This window comes from Lycorma delicatula, chromosome 12 (genome assembly GCF_047948215.1).
Source record: "Lycorma delicatula isolate Av1 chromosome 12, ASM4794821v1, whole genome shotgun sequence".
Lineage (NCBI taxonomy): Eukaryota > Metazoa > Arthropoda > Insecta > Hemiptera > Fulgoridae > Lycorma > Lycorma delicatula.
In genome coordinates, this window is record NC_134466.1 from 34,959,037 (window position 1) to 34,976,134 (window position 17,098).

A 17,098-nucleotide genomic window follows, 5' to 3' on the forward strand; every position below is an offset into this window, starting at 1 on the left:
TACATGCCGCTTGGTCCGTCGGTACATCACAAGCTCGAGCGATAAGATAACGCCTGTTCTTGAGGGGCCACCTGATCGTCATCAGATGGAACTGCAGACGGGGGACAATGGCCGTTAACATCGGCAGTTCATAAGTTGTTATGTCTGGTATTTTATCTTTCATTCTTACATTTTACCCATAGTTTTTTTTTTTTTTTTTTTTTTTTTTTTTTTTTTTTTTTTTTTTTTTCAATAGTTCATGCTACCATATACAATGCACGTCAGAACAATAGTTAAGCTCCTGCGCCTTGCCTATGGGCCGGCCAGGATGCTTTTTACTGGGCTTGCCCAAGAGAATAATAATAATAATAATAATAATAATAATAATAATAATAATAATAATAATAATAATAATAATAATAATAATAATAATAATAATAATAATAATAATAATAATGCCCTGAGGTAGATAATCCCCACGTCCGGAACACAACATCTATGTTCCACGTCCAGGGCGGCAACAGCTGTACCTTTGTACATCACATATAGCTGGCTAACGGGGTTCCGAGTAAATTCCTCGGTTATGCATTGTTGAGTTTGACCTGGTTCCAACTTCAGGTCACTAAACGGACTGGATTATTGGCTACCTGCAGGAAATGGAGTAACATATGATTTTGGAAATGGATTCATACCATTCTTAGAGCTGGCGATGTGGCGGCCAGGGTCAATGTTATTGCAGGTGTAACGGAGACCCTTCCGTTGTCCACATGCCCCCTGCGATGGCAAGCATGTAGTCAAGGTGCCCATGTTCGGAGCATGGGAGCCCTGAAAGCTTCGGTGTGTAGGGGCCTGGAGTCAGTGCAGAGACTGCGCATCCGCTCTCTGCCAGGACATATGCCGGTTCCACCGGAGTACCGGAACGGACCTCCAGGGTTGGTAGCCCTGGAGTGGGGGTGTACCCCGGCGGCTAGCCTTACTACAGAAGGGATTATTTGTTCATGAATTTTCCTGAACAAACTCACGTGGCAGAGGGTGCACGTAAACACCCTCGTTTAGAAACCGCCGATTCGCCACAAGCGAAGCGGAAAAAAAGCAAGGAGAGTGATAGAATTAGAAAAGATGCTGATAAAATCAGTAAAGATTTGAGAAAAGCTTTGTTTGGTAATAATGTTCCCAAACCAAGATTTTTGGTCATTACAAAAGAGAATGGTAACTTCCAAAAGGTAAGTCCATTCTTAATTGCTAGAGAGATTACAAATTGTGCTGGTGGTCCTGTCAAGGAAATCCGTAAGACGTTTAACGGATTACATGTCGAAACTATAAACGACATGCAAAGTCAGAAAGTCCAGGCGTTGAAGAAGATCGGTGAATTTGCGGTTACTGTCCAACCGCATAGTACACTTAATTCATCTAGAGTTGTTGTTTGCCGTGATCTTCTTAACTGTACTGAAGAAGAAATAGTGCAGGAAATGTCTAGTCAGGGAGTGACACATTGTCGCAGACTTTCTATGAGACGAAATGGTGAGATTCTTCCTTCGGCCTCTCATGTATTGACATTCAATAGGCCAAGTCTTCCTGAAAAGGTACGAGCTGGCATCCATCGGCTTGATGTACGGGCATTTATTCCGCAGCCGATGAGATGTTTTAGATGTCAACGTTTCGGACACACTGCCGCTAGATGTGAAGCGCAGGAAATTTGTATATGCGGATCGAAGATTCATGAGGGTGATCCATGTAAAGACCCTCCAGTCTGCATTAATTGTAAAGGGCACCATAACTGTCGATCCAGGAACTGCCCAGTATACAAATCAGAAACAGCCATTCAGGAGGTTAAAACGCTTCAAAAAGTCAGTTACCCTGAAGCGAAGAAGATTGTAAACCTACGTACACCTAGACCATCGACTTCATACGCAGAAGCAGCTGCTGCTCCCCCCACACCTAAAATCAACGTGGAGCAGTTGCTTAATACGATGGCACCAAGTCTCGCGACAGTGATAGAAAGAATCATTGATTCCAAGATCGAGTCGACTCATCAGATACAACAAAGTAAACATGAGAAGGCTCAATCCCAGACTGACGTCGCCGACAGAAGACCCGTACCAGCGCAGTTTAAAAAACCGGCAAAATCCTCGATTATAACTCCAGCAATAGACGTAATGAAGAAAAATCTTGATCTATCCAACAAAGATCTAAAGATCACCCCGACGACGAGTCATATAGCTAAGGATACTGTGACAAGAGTACAGGAAAAATCTGCGTCAACCAAAATGGAGGTGCAAGTAACTATCGAAAAAGCACCAGACACAGACGATATTAAAACCGTACCTACAGAGGCCCCAAAAGCTCAGAGAACAACTGTGGCGAGAGCATCTGTATCAGCCGGCCCAAGCACAGCCTTAGATATCGAATCGAGTTCATCAGCCGCCGAAAGTGCATCGGTTGCAAGTTTAGACTCAATTGCAACGATGCTCACAGCACCATTGAAGCTTTCATCACCAGATGTAAGCCGGCGAACGTCATTGGCGTCAGAAAGAGAAGACGAAGCCATGTCCGAAGCCTCAGACACTCTGTCGTCGGAAGTTGAGGCCGTTCGCAGGATGGAAAAGCGGTGTAAAAAAGGTTGGCCGAAAGGAAAGCCTAGGCGGTAATTTGTGGATTCGAAGTTAGGAGAACATAAATTTTTGAACATTTTTGATTCATAGAAATGTGAATAATTGAACCTTTTTTTTTATTTTTTTTTGAAGTGGGATGGGGCTAATGACCAAAGTAGTCGATGCCCCTAAAAACCTCAAAAAAAAAAAAAAAAAAAAAAAAAAAATAATAATAATAATGCCCTGAGGTAGATATTCCCCACGTCCGGAACACAACATCTACGTTCCACGTCCAGGGCGGTAACAGCTGTACTCAAGTACATTACATATAGCTGGCTAACGGGGTTCCGAGTGTTGTTTCTCGGATATACTTTCTTCGGTCGATTTACATCCATAGGCCGAATTACAGGACTGGACTTTACGGCCACCTGCAGATACGACATTTTTAACGATTACGGAAATGGATTTATACCGCCTTTAGAGCTGGCGATGTGGCGGCCACGGTCAAAGTTATTTGCAGGTGTAACGGAGACCTTTCGTCGTCCACATGCCCCCTGCGATGGCAAGCATGTAGTTAAGGTGCCCATGTTCGGAGCATGGGAGCCCTGAAAGCTTCGGTGTGTAGGGGCCTGGAGTCAGTGCAGAGACTGCGCATCCGCTCTCTGCCAGGACATATGCCGGTTCCACCGGAGTACCGGAACGGACCTCCAGGGTTGGTAGCCCTGGAGTGGGGGTGTACCCCGGCGGCTAGCCTTACTACAGAAGGGATTATTTGTTCATGAATTTTCCTGAACAAACTCACGTGGCAGAGGGTGCACGTAAACACCCTCGTTTAGAAACCGCCGATTCGCCACAAGCGAAGCGGAAAAAAAGCAAGGAGAGTGATAGAATTAGAAAAGATGCTGATAAAATCAGTAAAGATTTGAGAAAAGCTTTGTTTGGTAATAATGTTCCCAAACCAAGATTTTTGGTCATTACAAAAGAGAATGGTAACTTCCAAAAGGTAAGTCCATTCTTAATTGCTAGAGAGATTACAAATTGTGCTGGTGGTCCTGTCAAGGAAATCCGTAAGACGTTTAACGGATTACATGTCGAAACTATAAACGACATGCAAAGTCAGAAAGTCCAGGCGTTGAAGAAGATCGGTGAATTTGCGGTTACTGTCCAACCGCATAGTACACTTAATTCATCTAGAGGAGTTGTTGTTTGCCGTGATCTTCTTAACTGTACTGAAGAAGAAATAGTGCAGGAAATGTCTAGTCAGGGAGTGACACATTGTCGCAGACTTTCTATGAGACGAAATGGTGAGATTCTTCCTTCGGCCTCTCATGTATTGACATTCAATAGGCCAAGTCTTCCTGAAAAGGTACGAGCTGGCATCCATCGGCTTGATGTACGGGCATTTATTCCGCAGCCGATGAGATGTTTTAGATGTCAACGTTTCGGACACACTGCCGCTAGATGTGAAGCGCAGGAAATTTGTATATGCGGATCGAAGATTCATGAGGGTGATCCATGTAAAGACCCTCCAGTCTGCATTAATTGTAAAGGGCACCATAACTGTCGATCCAGGAACTGCCCAGTATACAAATCAGAAACAGCCATTCAGGAGGTTAAAACGCTTCAAAAAGTCAGTTACCCTGAAGCGAAGAAGATTGTAAACCTACGTACACCTAGACCATCGACTTCATACGCAGAAGCAGCTGCTGCTCCCCCCACACCTAAAATCAACGTGGAGCAGTTGCTTAATACGATGGCACCAAGTCTCGCGACAGTGATAGAAAGAATCATTGATTCCAAGATCGAGTCGACTCATCAGATACAACAAAGTAAACATGAGAAGGCTCAATCCCAGACTGACGTCGCCGACAGAAGACCCGTACCAGCGCAGTTTAAAAAACCGGCAAAATCCTCGATTATAACTCCAGCAATAGACGTAATGAAGAAAAATCTTGATCTATCCAACAAAGATCTAAAGATCACCCCGACGACGAGTCATATAGCTAAGGATACTGTGACAAGAGTACAGGAAAAATCTGCGTCAACCAAAATGGAGGTGCAAGTAACTATCGAAAAAGCACCAGACACAGACGATATTAAAACCGTACCTACAGAGGCCCCAAAAGCTCAGAGAACAACTGTGGCGAGAGCATCTGTATCAGCCGGCCCAAGCACAGCCTTAGATATCGAATCGAGTTCATCAGCCGCCGAAAGTGCATCGGTTGCAAGTTTAGACTCAATTGCAACGATGCTCACAGCACCATTGAAGCTTTCATCACCAGATGTAAGCCGGCGAACGTCATTGGCGTCAGAAAGAGAAGACGAAGCCATGTCCGAAGCCTCAGACACTCTGTCGTCGGAAGTTGAGGCCGTTCGCAGGATGGAAAAGCGGTGTAAAAAAGGTTGGCCGAAAGGAAAGCCTAGGCGGTAATTTGTGGATTCGAAGTTAGGAGAACATAAATTTTTGAACATTTTTGATTCATAGAAATGTGAATAATTGAACCTTTTTTTTTATTTTTTTTTGAAGTGGGATGGGGCTAATGACCAAAGTATCGATGCCCCTAAAAACCTCAAAAAAAAAAAAAAAAAAAAAAAAATAATAATAATAATAATGCCCTGAGGTCGATATTCCCCACGTCCGGAACACAACATCTACGTTCCACGTCCAGGGCGGTAACAGCTGTACTCAAGTACATTACATATAGCTGGCTAACGGGGTTCCGAGTGTTGTTTCTCGGATATACTTTTTTCGGTCGATTTACATCTATAGGCCGAATTACAGGACTGGACTTTACGGCCACCTGCAGATATGACATTATTAACGATTACGGAAATGGATTAATACCGCCGTTAGAGCTGGCGATGTGGCGGCCACGGTCAAAGTTATTTGCAGGTGTAACGGAGACCTTTCGTCGTCCACATGCCCCCTGCGATGGCAAGCATGTAGTTAAGGTGCCCATGTTCGGAGCATGGGAGCCCTGAAAGCTTCGGTGTGTAGGGGCCTGGAGTCAGTGCAGAGACTGCGCATCCGCTCTCTGCCAGGACATATGCCGGTTCCACCGGAGTACCGGAACGGACCTCCAGGGTTGGTAGCCCTGGAGTGGGGGTGTACCCCGGCGGCTAGCCTTACTACAGAAGGGATTACTTGTTCATGAATTTTCCTGAACAAACCAACGTGGCAGAGGGTGCACGTAAACACCCTCGTTTAGAACCAGCCGTTTCGCCTGAGGCAAAACGGAGGAAGAGTACGGAGAGTAAGAAGATAGAGATTGAGGCTAGAAAAAGCTTACAGAAGGCTTTTTTTAAAAGTAGTAATTTACCGAAACCTAAATATTTGGTCATTACAAAGGAGGATGGAAATTTCTCGAGGGTGAGTCCTTTTCTCATCGCTCGAGAAATAAACAAATGTGCTGGAGGCCCTGTAAAGGAAATACGGAAAACTTTTACGGGACTTCATGTAGAGACTGTTAATGATATACAGTCTCAGAAGATTTTAGGGCTGAAGAAAATTGGAGAGCTAGCGGTACGCGTTGATCCCCACGGCACGCTCAACACCTCAAGGGGTGTTGTGGTCTGTCGGGATCTTTTAAACTGTTCGGAGCAAGAGATTGTAGAGGAGCTGGCAGCACAAGGAGTAATAGAGTGCCGTCGGTTGAACATGAGAAGGAACGGTGAGGTCTTACCCTCGGCTTCTCATGTCCTTACTTTCAACCGGCCTACTTTGCCAGAAAAGATAAGAGCGGGGATTCACCGTTTGGATGTGCGGGCATTTGTCCCACAGCCGATGAGGTGCTTCAAGTGCCAACGCTTTGGCCACACCGCTCTTAGATGCGAAAGACCGCAAATATGCGTGTGCGGTGAAGAGGTGCATGAGGGAGAGCCATGTAAAGAGCCTCCTACATGTATAAACTGCAAAGGAGCGCATTCTTGTAGATCAAGGAATTGTCCTGTCTACAAAGATGAGGTAGCTGTGCAGGAAGTAAAAACCCTACAAAAAGTCAGCTACTTCGATGCAAAAAAAATAGTTAACGCCCGTAAGCCTAGAGCAGCAACATCTTATGCTCAGGCTGCGGCTACTGTTCCTGCTCCTGCTCCGATTGCTGTAGATGAGGTACAAATTATAAATAAACTTGCTCCCACTTTGGCTAACATGATTGAGAGGATCATCGAAAACAAGATGAAACCTTTTGGCAATAAAGAACTTGTTAAGCCAAAGATAGTGATACAGCCTGCTGAAGATAAGTCGATAAAAGTGAAAGTTGCTCCTCCAGAAAAGAAAACGGACAACAAACCTGAATGTCAAGTCCGTCTCAGCGAGATCCTCGATGAAAAGAAAAAGGCGATACCTACAGAGTCTGTTATGGAGGCTCCCAAGCCTCCTGTAACTGAAGTGGCCTCTAAGCCTCAGAGGCCACAAAAAATCACACAGGGGGGGCGAGTGTCCCCCCTCCCACAGGCGGTGACCGGTGCGACCCCCGTGTTGGGGAGCGGGCAGGTTGTCGCCTCTCAATCGGCGCCTGAAACCGGCGCCGATCCATGCCCGTCGTCGTCGGCGGCTTCGGTGGTCTCCGATACGGAGACCGGAAGCCTTACAGGCGACGACCTTCTCCGCGAACACGATGCTGTTCGCAGGATGGAGAAGAAAAGGAAAAAGGGATGGCCGAAAGGAAAACCCAGGCAATAATTTAATTAAAAATTAAAAATTAGCGAGTCGATTGTACAATGGAACATCAATGGATGTTTTTCAAACATCCATGAGCTCCAACGCTTGGTACACGACGTAGACCCGATTTGTATATGTCTGCAAGAAACGCATTTCCGCCGAAATGAAAATTTTAAATTAAAAGGATTCGATATATTTCGGCGAGATCAACCGCCAAATGTAAGAGTTAGAGGTGGAGTAGCTATATTAACATCGACTAGAGCTACCACCGAAGCGGTTGTTCTAAACACCAACCTACAAGCGGTCGCCGTTAGAATGAAGCGACCGCTTAAGATCACTGTGTGCAGCATATACTTACCGAATTACGATTGGAATAAGGATGACATAGAAAGATTAATTTCCGAGCTTCCCCCACCTGTTTTACTGGTGGGTGATTTTAACGCTCATAATTCTCTCTGGGGATCGGATCGAGTAGATCCCCGTTGAAGAGAACTGGAAGGGTTCCTGATGAATTCTGAACTTATTATTTTAAATGACGGATCAGGAACCTTTTTCAATGCCAGAGATGGATCGACGTCCTGTATAGATCTTGCACTCATAAGCGGATCGATAGCACCGAGGTACAGCTTCCATGTTATAGACGATCTGCATGGAAGCGATCATTTCCCGGTGCAAATTGTAACTGATGTTACTAGAACAATATATCCCATCCCTAAAAGATGGTTATTTGAAAAGGCAGACTGGACGAGCTTCACAGCTAGAACGATGCTCCCAGAAACAACCGGAGTTATCGGAGACGATGTCGACGCCATAACAAATGCAATAATCGAGTCGGCATCGAGATATATTCCCAAAACATCTGGGAAACTTACAAAGAAACCCGTTCCATGGTGGAACGATGAAATAAGTGAAGCTATAAAAAGAAAGAAAAGGGCGTATAATGCCTTTAAGAAGCGTCCTAGTATAGAAAATCTTGTTGCCTTTAAGAAATACAGGGCGTATGCAAAACGTGTTATGATAGATTCGAAAAAACGATCCTGGCAGCAATACGTGTCATCCATTGACAAAACTACTACTGCATCAGATGTTTGGAGGAAAGTGAAGGCGATTTGTGGGCGTAATGATTTTACTCCCATAACTAGCCTTCAAGATGAAGATGAAGATGAAATAAAAGACACTCCATATGAAATTGCAGAGTTGTTATCCAATCATTTCGAAAAGGCCAGCAAAACGGCCAACTACGAGGAAGGTTTTCGAACCAAAAAAGAAGAACACGAAGGTCTACTAAATTTTGGAACTGAGTATAATTACTCATATAATGTACCATTTAAAATGGAAGAATTCGCGAAGGCGTTGGAAAAATCAGGTAACACAGCTGCTGGTCCGGATGAAATCCACTATAATATGATCAGGCAGCTGAATACCACTGCAAAGTGTAGATTATTAGAACTTTATAATAAAATATGGCGGGATGGAACGTACCCGCAGCAGTGGAAAAAAGCTCATGTTGTTCCAGTACCAAAGAAAAATAAAAATTTAACAGACCCCAATAGCTACCGTCCTATTTCTTTGACGTGTGCTATGGGGAAAATATTGGAAAAAATGATTAATAATCGACTCGTCTGGGTTTTGGAAAAAGAAAACCTGATATCACCGTATCAAGCAGGTTTTCGACAATACCATTCTACCACTGATCAAATGATCAGCTTAGAGGACATTATATATAACAGCTTTATTACAAGGAAACATTGTGTCGGAGTCTTCTTCGATCTTCAGAAGGCTTTCGATATGACCTGGCGTCATGGTATAATGCTCCAGTTACATGAATGGGGCATTCGTGGCAATTTGCCTATACTGCTCAGCAACTACATGAATGACCGTACCTTCCAAGTACGCGTCAACAACGAATATTCATGTGAAAGAATCTTGGAAAATGGCATACCGCAAGGTTCGCCGTTGAGCGGTACCTTGTTTACCATTGCCATTAATAAATTGATATTAGCCATTCCAGTAGAAATCAGCAAAAGCGTCTATGTTGATGATCTGGCAATCGTATATGCCAGCAACAAGACTGCTATAGTGAGGTACAAATTGCAACGAGCGATCAATGCTCTAAATGAAGTTGCAAGGAATACAGGATTCCAATTCTCACCAGAAAAAACGTGCTGTGTACACTTTTGTAGGAAGAGAATTCCTCATCAAAGTCCTGCTCTGACAATTGATGATAATCCAATACAATATAAAGACAGCGTAAGGTATTTAGGACTAGTATTGGATAAATCCCTCACATGGGGATTACATATACAGGACTTGAGTGATAGACGCAAAAGAGCCCTAAACATTATAAAATGTTTATCGAACCTAAATTGGGGCTCAGGAAAAGAGACATTATTGAGACTGTATAAAGCATTGGTTCAATCTAAACTAGACTACGGATGTATCGTATATTCATCCGCTAGAAAGTCGCACTTAAGAAAGTTAGACGTAGTTCATAATAGCGGAATAAGATACGCAACAGGTGCTTTCCGCACGAGTCCGGCGACTAGTCTGATGTCTGAAGCCGGAATAATGCCACTACATTATAGAAGAGAGATCCTCTTGTTAAGATATGCAGCAAATATATGGGCTTTCCCTGCCCATATAAATAATAAATTGTTTATGAATCATCCCATGGCTGCATTATACGAACGTCGTGCTACCTATTCCAGACCAGCCGGAATTAGGTATCACGAATTAAGAAGAAAATATGAAATTGCTATACCAGAGACACTAGCAATTTCTACTAGAGAAATACCGCCATGGCTCTTGCCAGCGGTAAATACAAGTTTGGATCTCTCTCAAGGAGAAATAAAAAAGAAACCAGCAGTGATCATCCAGCAAGATTTTTTAGCAACCGTCAGTAGTTACGAAGAACATATTAGATTCTAAAACTGAACATGATGTTGGATGCTCGATATATGTAAATGAAGAAGCCCACTTTTGGAGACTGCCAGATGTGGCCAGTGTCTACACGGCAGAGCTCACTGCAATTCAGCAAGCTCTTCGCTACACTGAACACTATTGCGAAGAGAGAGTGCTAATATGTTCCGACTCATTAAGTGCACTTGTCGCAATTCGGAACAAGAACATTAAGGATGTCCTAATTGCAAACATCCTGTCCATTTTATACGTTCTAAAACAACGAGGACAGCGATGCGTATTTGTATGGACTCCGGGGCATGCTGGTATTACAGGTAATGAAATCGCAGACGAAGCTGCCAGAAAGGCAACAGTCTGCGATGATTTGGATGCATTTCCTGTAAGAGTGGCAGATATTAAAAACCGTCTAACAAATATAGTAAGAAACAAGTGGAACGCTGAATGGAGGAGTTTAAATACAAAATTAAACTCAGTTAAAACTTCTCCTTATAAATGGAAAAGCGACTTTAAATTGACTCGCCGTGAACAAGTAGCGGTGACCAGACTTAGAATCGGTCACACGCGATTAACAAATTTATATTTGTTAACCGGCGAAGTGAGACCAATGTGCGGTGTTTGCAATAAAACACTGACAATCAAGCATCTAATAGAAGAGTGTACCATATATGAGGACCTCAGAAAGAGGTTCTGTTTTACAAATAATATTAGTGCTGATCTGGATAATGGAAATGAAGAAAATATAGTTGCATTTTTACACGCCAGTGGACTTCTTAAAAGTCTGTAAAATGGAAGTTTAAAGCTGTGGAAAAAGATACTCTAAGCGGTAGTTATATATATATACATATAGAAGAAAGAGGAAAGATATGGTATTGAGAAGATTAATTATAATTTTAAGTTCATGGTCTTTTGAGAACCTATCTCAAATTTTAATATTGGGGCCCTTTACACCCCGTAAGTGTTGGTGATTGTCCTTGTCTTTCATGTTTTAATGTTTATTGTGAAGTTTGTGTTTTTAAATAAAATGTAAGGGCCCTTTACACCCTTACATATGACGATCCTGATGGAGATAATAATTTCTTTTAAAGAATGTGACGAGGGCTAATGACCTTAGCAGTCGATGCCCGTAAAAATTCAGAAAAAAAAAAAAAAAAAAAAAAAAAAAAAAAAAAAAAAAAAAAAAAAATAATAATAATAATAATAATAATAATAATAATAATAATAATAATAATAATAATAATAATAATAATAATAATAATAATAATAATAATAATAATAATAATAATAATAATAATAATAATAATAATAATAATAATAATAATAATAATAATAATAATAATAATAATAATAATAATAATAATAATAATAATAATAATAATAATAATAATAATAATAATAATAATAATAATAATAATAATAATAATAATAATAATAATAATAATAATAATAATAATAATAATAATAATAATAATAATAATAATAATAATAATAATAATAATAATAATAATAATAATAATAATAATAATAATAATAATAATAATAATAATAATAATAATAATAATAATAATAATAATAATAATAATAATAATAATAATAATAATAATAATAATAATAATAATAATAATAATAATAATAATAATAATAATAATAATAATAATAATAATAATAATAATAATAATAATAATAATAATAATAATAATAATAATAATAATAATAATAATAATAATAATAATAATAATAATAATAATAATAATAATAATAATAATAATAATAATAATAATAATAATAATAATAATAATAATAATAATAATAATAATAATAATAATAATAATAATAATAATAATAATAATAATAATAATAATAATAATAATAATAATAATAATAATAATAATAATAATAATAATAATAATAATAATAATAATAATAATGCCCTGAGGTAGATAATCCCCACGTCCGGAACACAACATCTATGTTCCACGTCCAGGGCGGCAACAGCTGTACCTTTGTACATCACATATAGCTGGCTAACGGGGTTCCGAGTAAATTCCTCGGTTATGCATTGTTGAGTTTGACCTGGTTCCAACTTCAGGTCACTAAACGGACTGGATTATTGGCTACCTGCAGGAAATGGAGTAACATATGATTTTGGAAATGGATTCATACCATTCTTAGAGCTGGCGATGTGGCGGCCAGGGTCAATGTTATTGCAGGTGTAACGGAGACCCTTCCGTTGTCCACATGCCCCCTGCGATGGCAAGCATGTAGTCAAGGTGCCCATGTTCGGAGCATGGGAGCCCTGAAAGCTTCGGTGTGTAGGGGCCTGGAGTCAGTGCAGAGACTGCGCATCCGCTCTCTGCCAGGACATATGCCGGTTCCACCGGAGTACCGGAACGGACCTCCAGGGTTGGTAGCCCTGGAGTGGGGGTGTACCCCGGCGGCTAGCCTTACTACAGAAGGGATTATTTGTTCATGAATTTTCCTGAACAAACTCACGTGGCAGAGGGTGCACGTAAACACCCTCGTTTAGAAACCGCCGATTCGCCACAAGCGAAGCGGAAAAAAAGCAAGGAGAGTGATAGAATTAGAAAAGATGCTGATAAAATCAGTAAAGATTTGAGAAAAGCTTTGTTTGGTAATAATGTTCCCAAACCAAGATTTTGTCAAGGTGCCCATGTCCCAGGGGGGGGTCCTGTCCCCCTACTGGGCGCGTCCTCAAGGTGGCGGATAGAGGAAGGCCTTGTAGATATACAGGGTAGGTGGTGTTCTTCAAAGGCCCACCCGCGGACCATAACAGGTACTTTAAATCCAACGCGTCTGTTCCAGATTGGGCGGCGTTTGGTCGGCGTCTGTTTCCCATGTTAGGGACGGCCGTTTCTAGAGGTGTCGGAGCCTTGCTCGCAGGAGCTTATCCTGTTACCCATTTGTTTTGAAAATTAATGGAGTACAACGATGTGAATAAATGCCGGGGCGGTAGGGTGTTGCGGGCTGACACCCTTCGGAGCCGTCGTGATGTTCAGTCTGGGGTGAGGAGTGCTGGAGCGAGTGGCGGCGCCTCACCTAATGGTACCACAAGGCCTGGAACGTCTTCTGTGGCTTCTGTTGTGGCTGAAGTTCAGTCACCCAGTGCTGTAGAACCCCGGGGTAGGAAGCGGTTTAAATGGACAGATGAACATAATGCCTTCCTTTACCGTACCTACCTAACTATAACAAAAATGGAATCGGACATGAAACCGTATAGTGTTCCGCTGCACCAAGCGATGGTTGAGAAGTTCCCTGAGCTACGATGTAAGTCTGTCCAAAACATCCTGGATCAGCGCAGATCCCTCTTTAAGTCTAATAGGGTTCCTGCGGATGTGGTGGCGTTAATCCGAGCTGATGTTTCTAGGGAGTTGGGGTTGTTGTCTAGCCCATCTTCAGATGAAAGTACTGTAGAAGAAACGATAAGAACCGACAATCCCTTCTCCGATCAATTTGCTGAGAACGAGATGCTGTATGGTGGTATGGATCCGTCGGCCAGACAGCGTATACCAAGGCTGAGGGTTAATGGTGGAACGAGGAACATAGTGAGCCTTATTAATGAGATTCTTGAAGAAAAAGTAAGATTAGTACCCTCCATAACTGAGCTCCATGAGTTAGTGTACATCGGTGCGATTACGGCAGTCAAAGCGAATGGCCAGCGAATCGTCGCTTCTGCAATGCGTAAGAGTCCCCAGCGTCCACCTTGGGAGGAGAGACTGTGTAGGAAAGTCGATAAGCTGAGAAAAGAGATTGGTCGTTTGTCCAGTTTCTTAACATCTGCTAACCCCAGTGGAAGGATCCGATCGGCGGCGGAGTCGATAATCCGAACATATGAGAACCCGGAAAACACCACCGGCCATGAAGTTCTGGATTTGTTAAAGCAACGATTGATGGTACTGTCATGTCGGCTGCGGCGGTATCGGCAGAGTAACATGCGCCGGGAACAAGCTCACTTGTTCCGTACCAATCAAAAGGAGCTATATAAGCGGTTGCAGGTTTCACCTCAGCAACAACCTCAGGCGAACGCGTCCCCTACTAGTGAGGAGGTCTTGGGTTATTGGGGCCCGCTTTGGTCGTGTTCCTCACAGCATAACAGTGGGGAAAGGTGGATTCGTGAGGAGCGAAAACGAGTTGATAGAGTCCAGACAATGGTAGATAATTTAATCACTCTAGAAGATGTACAGGAGGCAATTAGGAAAACCCATAATTGGAGGGCGCCTGGGATTGATGGAGTGCATAACTTTTGGTACAAGCGCTTTTCTTCTGTTCACAGGCGTCTTGCAGAATTTTACTCTGCCATCTTGCGAGATGCAAGTCTAATGCCGACCTTTTTCACCCAGGGGATGACCTATCTGATCCCGAAATCTTCTACTGCGAAGGCAGATCCGTCCAAGTACAGACCTATTTCCTGTCTCCCCACAATATATAAGCTTTTTACTTCTGTTCTCACTGCCAAAATCAATAAGCATCTTGAGAGGCATCAGATCTTAGCTGAGGAGCAAAAAGGGTGTCGTCAGGGTAGTAGGGGCTGCAAAGAGCAGCTAGTGATTGATAGCGTTATCTCTGTAACGGCAAAGAGGAGTCGGGGCAGCTTATATACTGGTTATATTGACTACAGAAAGGCCTTTGACTCGGTTCCGCACTCCTGGTTGATAGAGGTCTTACGTCTCTACAAAGTCGATCCCGTTATCGTTGAGTGCCTAAGTGTCGTTATGGGTAAGTGGTGCACAAATCTTTTGTTGACTATTCCAGATAAGAACCCCGTTAAGGTCGGAGTAACACAGATCAACCGAGGCATTTTTCAGGGCGATTCCTTGAGCGCTCTATGGTTTTGCTTAGCGTTGAATCCTCTGTCTGCCATCTTACAGAAGTCCAAGAAGGGTTTTACTCTTGGGCAGTACAGTTTTAGCCACCTCATGTATATGGATGATATTAAGCTTTTTTCTGACACTGAAAAAGGGATCCGGCAACTTGTCAAATTAGTCGAGAGGTTCAGTGTCGACATACGCATGAGTTTTGGTCTTGACAAGTGTAGGGTCAATGCTATGAAGAGAGGAAAATGGTCGCAGATTGAGGCGTGTGAAGTGCCGCAGATGGATGCTCCTGCACTCATGAATGCAATGCAGCGTGGTGAGACATATAAGTACCTTGGTTTCCTGCAGGATATTGGAATTAGCCATAGTCGAGCGAAAGAGGACCTTACATCTGGCTTCAAGAGTAGAGTAAAAGCCGTCATGAGTTCCCAGTTGAGTGGTTCTAATAAGGTAAAGGCCATTAACATATTTGCCGTTCCGTTGATTTCCTATAGCTTTGGCGTGATAAATTGGACGCGGACAGACCTTGAAGGGCTTAATAGAATGATTCGTGTATCGTTCACGCGACACCGCTCCCATCACCCGCTCAGCTCTGTCGAGCGGTTTCACCTGTCCAGGAATAGAGGAGGAAGAGGCGTTGTGGATTTGCGGGAGGTTCATGCAAAACAACTGCTGAATCTCCGGAAATACTTCCTAGAGAAGAGCCAATCCAGCTTGCTCCACGGGGTTATAGTAAAAAGTGACAGTAATCTAACCCCATTGCGCCTCGGGGATGACAAATTTCAGCCCCTTGAGGATACCTTCTCCGAGATCAGTGTGATGGATAGGTGGCGTTCGAGGGAGTTGCATGGGAGGTACTATGCGGCGCTTATGGATGAAGCGGTTGATCGGGATGCGTCTGTGGCCTGGCTGAAGTATGCCGAGTTGTTTGCTGAGACGGAGGGCCTTGTATTTGCTATACAGGACAGGGTCATCAGCACACTCAGCTACAGAAAGCATGTCGTCAAGGATCCTGCTGTAACCATTGACCTGTGCCGTCTCTGTGGATCGACCAACGAGTCCATCGAACATGTGGTTAGCGGGTGTCAGTTTTTAGCTCCAAGGGAATATACAGTCCGACATAACAACGTGGCGAAGATACTTCATCAGAGACTGGCTTTGGACCTGGGTCTTCTCTCCGTTTCAGTCCCGTATTTTAAGTATGCTCCTCAGTCTGTATTAGAGGACGATCAGTATAAACTGTACTACGATCGTACTGTTCTGACGGACAGGACAGTGGAGCATAATAGGCCAGACATCGTTCTGACCAAGAAGCGGGAAAAAATCACCTTCCTGATTGATGTCACAATCCCATTGTCCACCAACATAGTGAAGAAGTACACGGAAAAACTAGTGAAGTATAGGGATCTTGCAGAACAAGTCAGGGAGATTTGGGACCAGGAGAGCGTAACAGTGGTCCCGGTGGTTTTGGGCGCGATGGGAGAGATTCCACGTTCTCTGCATGGTTCATTAAGATCCGTTGGAGCACCAGCAAATCTGTTCCGACCAATGCAGAAGGCTGTGTTGCTGGATACATGCCGCTTGGTCCGTCGGTACATCACAAGCTCGAGCGATAAGATAACGCCTGTTCTTGAGGGGCCACCTGATCGTCATCAGATGGAACTGCAGACGGGGGACAATGGCCGTTAACATCGGCAGTTCATAAGTTGTTATGTCTGGTATTTTATCTTTCATTCTTACATTTTACCCATAGTTTTTTTTTTTTTTTTTTTTTTTTTTTTTTTTTTTTTTTTTTTTTTTTCAATAGTTCATGCTACCATATACAATGCACGTCAGAACAATAGTTAAGCTCCTGCGCCTTGCCTATGGGCCGGCCAGGATGCTTTTTACTGGGCTTGCCCAAGAGAATAATAATAATAATAATAATAATAATAATAATAATAATAATAATAATAATAATAATAATAATAATAATAATAATAATAATAATAATAATAATAATAATAATAATGCCCTGAGGTAGATAATCCCCACGTCCGGAACACAACATCTATGTTCCACGTCCAGGGCGGCAACAGCTGTACCTTTGTACATCACATATAGCTGGCTAACGGGGT